The sequence below is a fragment of the Pristiophorus japonicus genome, chromosome 15 (genome assembly GCF_044704955.1).
Source record: "Pristiophorus japonicus isolate sPriJap1 chromosome 15, sPriJap1.hap1, whole genome shotgun sequence".
Classification (NCBI taxonomy): domain Eukaryota; kingdom Metazoa; phylum Chordata; class Chondrichthyes; family Pristiophoridae; genus Pristiophorus; species Pristiophorus japonicus.
This window is the reverse complement of record NC_091991.1, coordinates 102,675,983-102,683,936: the sequence shown is the minus strand read 5'-3', so window position 1 is coordinate 102,683,936 and position 7,954 is coordinate 102,675,983. Positions and strand designations below refer to the sequence as shown.

At 44.4% G+C, this 7,954-nt stretch overlaps 1 long non-coding RNA gene across 1 annotated transcript; it reads right to left on the bottom strand.

Moving 5' to 3' along the window:
- Window positions 1-570: 570 nt before the first annotated feature.
- On the bottom strand, window positions 571-7,465 carry LOC139280931 (uncharacterized). The gene is made up of 2 exons (XR_011596793.1): window positions 6,212-7,465; window positions 571-1,949 (listed from the first exon to the last, which is right to left on the bottom strand). It is a non-coding gene; the product is annotated as an uncharacterized lncRNA (long non-coding RNA).
- Between the last annotated feature and the right edge of the window lie 489 nt (window positions 7,466-7,954).

The following is a 7,954-nucleotide window of genomic DNA, read 5'->3' as shown; positions in this document are numbered from 1 at the left end:
CGCACCAAGTCCCGCTCACCCATCACCCCCTGTGCTCACTGCCCCGTGTCCTAACTCGCACCAAGTCCCGCTCACCCATCACCCCCTGTGCTCACTGCCCCGTGTCCTAACTCGCACCAAGTCCCGCTCACCCATTACCCCCTTTACATTGGCTCCCGGTGAAGCAACGCCTCGATTTCAAAATTCTCATCCTTGTTTACAAATCCCTCCATGGCCCCTCAACTCCTCCCTATCTCTGTAATCTCTTTCAGCCCCACAACCCCTCGAGATGTCTGCACTCCTCTAATTCTGTCCTCTTGAGCATCCCTGATTATAATCACTCAACTATTGGTGGCCGTGCCTTCTGTTGCCTGGGCCCCAAGCTCTGGAACTCCGTCCCAAAACCTCTCCACCTCTCTATCTCTCTATTTCCTCCGTTAAGGCACTCCTTAAAACCTCCTTCTTCTGCCATCATTTCTTTTTATGTGACTCAGTGTCAAATGTTTGTCTTTATAACAGTGTTGTGAAGTGTTAATTCCTGGATTCTTTTACCTCAATCTGGTTCAGTAAAATTACTGAGTCGAATACCTCTTGTGCTTTGAACAAAGCAGTCTTTATTACCGGCCAGTAAGACCTATCAGACAGAAGATATACTCTCTGGATAGAGCGTACACACTCCCTACGGATAGGTGAAGTTACATCGTAAAGCGTTAACAGTTATACAGTTTTGAAATCAGATAACAAAATACAAATGGATTGACAGTCTAACTCAGCCACTCATTAGTCAATCTATATGAGATGTTCTTCTTGAAAGCTCAAGTATTGCCTCCAAATGTTTCAATCTAATGGTGTGACTATTTACTGAGACCTTGCAATTCTGCAGATGTATTTCATGTTACAATTATATATTATTGGCAGGATTAGTGACTTGAAACCTTGAGACAGACTGTTAGCTAAGCTGATGTTGCACTATTTGCAATCTGACATTCTCCCAGCTATTCTTCCATGGCTTATACATTTTCATATATCCCGTTTACTTTACTGTTCTTAATTCCATATATTCCGTTCAGATATCCACATCCCCCCTTTTATCATTCTATGATAACATTTAGGATCATTCTATGAGTATTGCATTGTTGAGTAGTTCTCTAGTTTGTTGGATCATAACCCGGGAACCCTTGACCACAAGAGGGTCTGCTAACCTTGTCATTGCTTTACAGCAGAGGTTAAGGCAACCAACAATCAAACAGCAGGTAATTATTATGATGAGAACAATTGCGCCATGTATTAGATAGGATCTCCAAGATCCACCCAGAAACCAATCAAACCTGCTAAGTTCTTTTGCTGGTGTGGATAACTTTTTCACCTCCCTCCTTATGTGATCGGCAAGGTGGGTTATGTTTTCTGAACTATCAGGAATGTAAGTGCAACATTCAGATCCTATCAGGGCACACGTTCCCCCTTTCTCAGCTAACAGGTAATCGAGGGCCATTCGGTTTTGTAATGCTACGGTCCTTATCGCTACCATTTCAGCTGTGATGCCCTCCAGAGCCTCAGCAGTGCGGTTAGCTACCTGTTCCAATATCGTTTCTTTGAATCCATCTAACAGTCTCAGTTAGGGTCAGGGGAACGGTGCGCAAAGGAATTCCCCCTTTGGAATGTATAGGGATATGTGAACACACCCAGCATCTAGTGAAGTGCCCTTTTTCCGCATAAACGTAAGACATAAACAAAAAGGTGTTTACATGGAGCTCTCGCCTTTGTCTTCCTTCCCGTGCACCAAAACTGTCATATATCAACACTATTATGCAGACAGTAGCATACAGACACAGTCTCATCTTATAAATAGTCCCATTATTTAGCTGATAAAAAGAGTTCTGTTTTCACGTTTCCCTTCAGGTCTCCGTCAGTGTATTTGGTCAAACTGATCCTCCTTCAACTGCCTTGTTCAGCTATAGGGAGGAGGAGATCTGGAACAGAAACAGGAATTAGACTAACCAGCAAAATTTGTTTAAATGGTGATGAGCTTGCAGTGGTGCAGGTGAACCCAGGCACTTTTCCCCTCAACCTTGGCTGCAGTAGGGGTAGTGAGTGACACCTAAAAAGGCCCCTCCTATTGTGGCTCTAATCCCTTCCGAATCCATACTTCCCTGGTGCCACGAGGGACAATTCGGGTAAAACTGGGAGGTCGAGGTGAGCATCTTGAACCTGGTTGTGAACTAGTCGCAGAGCCTGAGTCAGAGAAAGAACATAGGTGGTCATCAGTCTAGCTGAGATCTCATATCTAGGAACAATTTCCCTCATTAACACCTTAACAACAGTCTGAGTCTTATTGTCCAGGTTAGGGTAGGCTTCAATCCATCTGCTAAACACATCTACTATTACTAACACATATCTGTAACACTGAACTTTTTGCAACTCAATGTAGTCCAACTGAAATGTCTCAAAGGGACCTTCGGGTAGGGGCGTTTTACCCCAATCACAGGGGACTCCCTTCCCTGGAATATGTTGCTGGCCAACCAGGCAACGACTACTGATGTTCTGGGTGAGCGCCTGGAGTTTAGGGTGCCACCAAGTAGCCAAAAGCGTATCACTTGTTGCCCTTGCTCCACAATGAGTAGCAAAATGCAGACATTCTATAACCCATGAAGCCAACTCGTCAGACATGCAAGTCTGTTCCGCGGGAGTGGTCCAGAGTTTAGAAACATTGTCATAAGTACATGCATAATATTTCCACAACAGTTTATCTTTTTCAGGAGCGTCCCCCTGTGCTTTTATAACATCCTGGATGGTTGGCATTGGTTTTTCCGAGGCTAACTTATCCTTCGCAGGATTTTTAGTCTGACTCATAATTTTGGGCACTACCATCTGTTGGTCACGAGAGGCCTGTTTGGCCTCTTGGTACAATGGCAATGCGTTTGGGGAACATGAGGGCTTGCAACAAATCAGATACTAACTGTTTGAGATATCTCATTCCCCTGTGAGGTTAGGAATCCCCTATTTTTCCATAATTGTCCGAAATCATGCGCCACCCCAAAGGCATACCTAGAGTCGGTATAGATATTGACTTTGAGATCTTTGGCCAAGATACAGGCTTGGGTGAGGGCGAATAGTTCAGCTTGTTGAGCAGAATAGGCGGTTTCAAAGCAGCAGATTCCAAGACCTGATTCTCCTGGTTTACTATGGCGTATCCTGAGATTTGTGTATCTTCTGGATTAATAGAAGTACTTCCGTCAACAAACATAAACAATCATGACTGGGTTCTTCCTCATCTTGGGGTGGCTCAGTAAGAATACAGTCTGGATCTTCCATCAACTAAATCTTCCCTGACTGATGTGGCCTCTTAAATTAAAGATAAGCAATCATGACTGGGTTCTTCCTCATCTTGGGGTGGCTCAGTAAGAAAACAGGCCGGATTAATTGCAGTACAGTGCCGAAAAGTCAGTTTAGGATTGCCTGTGATTTCAGTGGGTTCTGTCGGATAGAGGGCCAGTCCACATTGCCCTGCACTGGGATCTCAATTAATGGGAGTATAACCCACTTGGAAAGGGGTCCTCTGCCCACACATGAGGATCCACATAGTCAGGTATGTCCGAGCCAGTATGATGCCGTAGAGTTGTTAATACTTTCTCGGGGTCCCCATTAAATTGGACTGTTCGGCCATGTTTTACGATTTGCACATCCCGGCTGGTAGGGTCAGCCTCATCTATGGCCTTGCGTACTATAACTCCCAAATCTTTAGCATGGTGAGGGGCTAATACTTCACGAGCAATATGCGGTGCCATTGTTAGGGGCTGTTTCCACAGATTCTTATCCACTTCCACAAAATCTGCCTCTCTTTCCAGTCCAGTCACTCTAGCCCTTAATAGAATTCCCTTCACTTCCCCTTCGTGATCCTGATATTCTTTCCACTGGGATCGTATGCCAGGGTCACGTGATAGGGTGCCTGCGGCAGGTCCAGAGACCACCACTGAGGGGTTCTAGTGGTATAATACTGCCGCTTAAGGGTTTCCTGTTTTACAATAATCTCCATACTCCAAATGCAACTAGAATTTGCAAAGGAGGTCTCTAGCCATCAAGTTACAATCCAGATTGGTTGTGATAACAACTCGATGTTCCACCGATTCTTCCTGGTAACCCATTTTAACCGGTTCTGACACTGGGAATGTCGAGATTTGTCCCAGGAATCCTGAAAGTTCCTGTGTTTCAGTAGAGGCAGGGAGTTTAAGCTTTGATTGTACAGAAGACATGAAGGCTCCCGTATCTATCAAAAAGGGTTGCCACTCATTCAGAATGGGTTGTCGTCCGGGGAGGATCCCTGCACAATTAAGCTGCGTAGTCAATCGGGGGACAATTGACCAAAGGGGTTGTTCTGGGAGAAGTTAGTGTAAGATCCTCCTCTTCCCCCTTGCCCCCCTCCTCTTCCTCCTCTTCCTTTTCCATGCTGACGGTAGGGGCAATTTTTATTCCAATGTCTTTCCTGCCCACAATTAAAACAGTCAATTCCTCTTACCCAGTCCCGGCCTCTTCCCATACCATGCCGGGGACAATAGGGAGGTTTATTAGCAGGGCTCGGGCCGTTTGGTTGTTTAGTATAACCGTATCCTTGCTTATCCATCCAATCCTGTATGCCACACTACGGTTCTATTGATCCTTCCTCCCGAGATGGCTCTTCCTTTCTAGTCACGTATTCAGTCTTGACCCGGGTTGGGGGCGCACCTCCCCCCTCCCCTTTCTTTTTCTGCCAATAATATCTAACTGCCCTTTCCATCTGTCCGGATAGCGTGAGCAATCAAATAGTTGTTTGAAGATCACAGACATCTATAGAGAGGTGGTCTGCAGCTTGTTGTGCATCAGGGTTTGGCATTGGTCTGACAGGGAATTGGTGTCGGGACTTTGGGATCTTGGAAATCATTTCTAGGCCGGAGGATGTTTCAGAGCTGTCTGACTGCTTGACAGTTCTGCGTCTCGATCGGCGGGGGTGTTTGCTATGTCTTTCACAACTTGGACTGGTAGGTTGACTAGAAGATTTACGGGACTGTTTGTGATGTTGAGATATAGTTCTGCCCTTTCAAGTGTGAGATCTGGTCCTTTCGGCTGTATTGCCTGTGAACTGGGGATCCGAATCGCTATCAGAGGATGAGGAGTCAGTTTGGGTTTGTTGCTTTGGTGATATGTGGTTGTTCCTAACTCTTTTTACCGGAGTGTTAGGTGGAGGGTGTTGGGAAGAGGACTGGAGCAAGAGGCCAGGGGGTGCGGGAGGCGCCGTTGGGCGCTGAGTCAGTGGCCACTCATCAATTTCATCATCAGCCTCGGTTAACACAAAGCCAGCCATTTTAACTTGTAGTTGATCAATACCTTTCTCAGAGGTCCCAGAGGATCTCTTAGCAAGTTTCTCGTGCGCACATTCATTCTTTTTTTTTTTAAAGACGTCTACAGTTTTAACATGTGTTCCCTCTGTCAATGCAAGTCCTAATTTAATAGCACTTGTTTGCCAACTCGATAGAAGTGATGCATCTTTTAATTTCTGACAATAATGTCGCCAGGTTGCAATTACATTTTTTTTTTATCCCCTTTTCCTCGTCCCCTTCTCCAAATTAATCCCTGTGCTTTTTTTTTTACCTCTACGCTTCTAGTGTCACTTAGAGGCCACTGGTCATCCCCTAATAATTTGTTCAGGGCTCCTGATAATTTTCTAAAGTCTTCAGCTCTTTCAGGGAATTCCTCACATAACTTTTGTAGCGGACTATCCGCATCCGTGGTTTTATCTAACTGATTACCCATTTTCACACTGCCCCTCGTATTACTGTGTCGCTACGCGTTCGTGTCGTCGTGCAATTTAAACAAACTTAAAAATAGACACAGACTTTACAGAACTAACACGGACTTTAACTAACTCCAAATCTAACACTTACCCGCATCGCCGCACGGTCCGCGTCGCCGCACGATCTTAATACTAAACTACCACGTCGCCTCGCAGTTCACGTCGCCGCGCAATCCGCGTCGACCCGTGGCTCGCGTCGCCGCGCGAGTTAAGATACTTTAACTTTACTTTAAACACTTACCCGCATCGCCGCACGGTCCGCATAGCCGCACGATCTACAAAATTACCCGCATCGCCGCACGGTCCGCATAGCCGCACGATCTACAAAATTACCCGCATCACCGCACGGTCCGCATAGCCGTGCGATCTTAATACTAAACTTAAAACTCTAAACACTTTAAGACTTACAGACTTACTGCCATTAGCACTGACTTTCGCGATTCGCGTTGCTGCGCCTCTGCGTCACTACGCGTCGGCGTCACTGCGCGTCTACGTCACTGCGCGTTGACGTCACTGCGCGTTCGCTTCACTGCGCGTTTACGTCGCTGCGCGTTCGCTTCGGCCCTTCTCCTCTCGGCCGCGCGTTCGCGTCGGCCCTACCTTCCGAGTTGCTGCGGGGTTTTTTTTTTAAATTCAATCAGAGCCTAGACGGGCCAAGTGATATACAAGGTCGACGTCGTACCTGAGTTGAACACCTATCCTCTATTTAAATCCCCATTTTATTCCCTGTGAGCCTAATTTTCTAATTTTGATTTCTTATGAGCCTCAATTAATTTATTTTAGTCTCCAAATTTCCCTATCCTTTGACGTTACTGCGCAGTTTAAATTCAATCAGTCAATGAAAGCCCTAATTTAATGGAGTTTTTTTTTCTGCCAATTGGACAGGAGTGATTTTATATTTTTCATAATTTAAAATCTCAGAACATTTTTTTCTTTCAGCACCTATTTAGTACGTTACTTTTTTTTTATAACTAGAGAGAAGTCTGGCACGTAGGCTGTGGACTGCTTTTCGTTATCTCAATTGTTCCAGCCTCAAGGTCGTGTTATTTAATATAATTTTTTTTTTAAATCCTTTTGAATCCATCTCAGTTGTTTTGCTGTGCCTTCTCTGAATGTTTGTTTTCAACAAGTTTTTCTTTTTTTTTTAAACCACCGGGACCATGTAATTTTTTCTCTTTTTAACAAATCTATCCTTTGGGCATTTCCTGGCTCCGCAACTTATCATCCGAATATACGTAATTCAATAAGGTTCACACTCTTAAACTTCCCACATACAGGACAACACTACGAAGGGTTAAAACAAACTTTCATTCTGTTTGAGATAAAACAAACCACAACTCCCCGGCTTTTTTTTTTACAGTAAAAGTCACAGAAGCATTTCTCATTTAAACAGACATTCACAAGAGTCTCTTTTCTTTCCTATTAATTTTTTTTTGGATCCATGATTGATCATCTATCCCTATCTAGCTCTAACTATCTTTCCAAGTCGCCGCTTGGTTTGCATCATCGCACAATTTCCCTATCTCTATCCCTATTCTAAGTTTGAAAGGTATTCACCAGATTGTCCTGGATCTCGTTCAGACACTACCTGAGAACCAGCGAGTGGCTAAACTTTCCTCAGACTTTTGAAACCGGGGGAAACTGGAGCAGTATTGAAATCATACTCACTCCAGTGGCCATTTTCCCCTCGTCTCGTCCAAGGCTAGTCTGGCTCTTAATTCGCAAGTTTTCGGCAGTCGTCCGTTGAGATCCCACTTCTGACACCAAATGTTAATTCCTGGATTCTTTTACCTCAATCTGGTTCAGTAAAATTACTGAGTCGAATACCTCTTGTGCTTTGAACAAAGCAGTCTTTATTACCAGCCAGTAAGACCTATCAGACAGAAGATATACTCTCTGGATAGAGCGTACACACTCCCTACGGATAGGTGAAGTTACATCGTAAAGCGTTAACAGTTATACAGTTTTGAAATCAGATAACAAAATACAAATGGATTGACAGTCTAACTCAGCCACTCATTAGTCAATCTATATGAGATGTTCTTCTTGAAAGCTCAAGTATTGCCTCCAAATGTTTCAATCTAATGGTGTGACTATTTACTGAGACCTTGCAATTCTGCAGATGTATTTCATGTTACAATTATATATTAT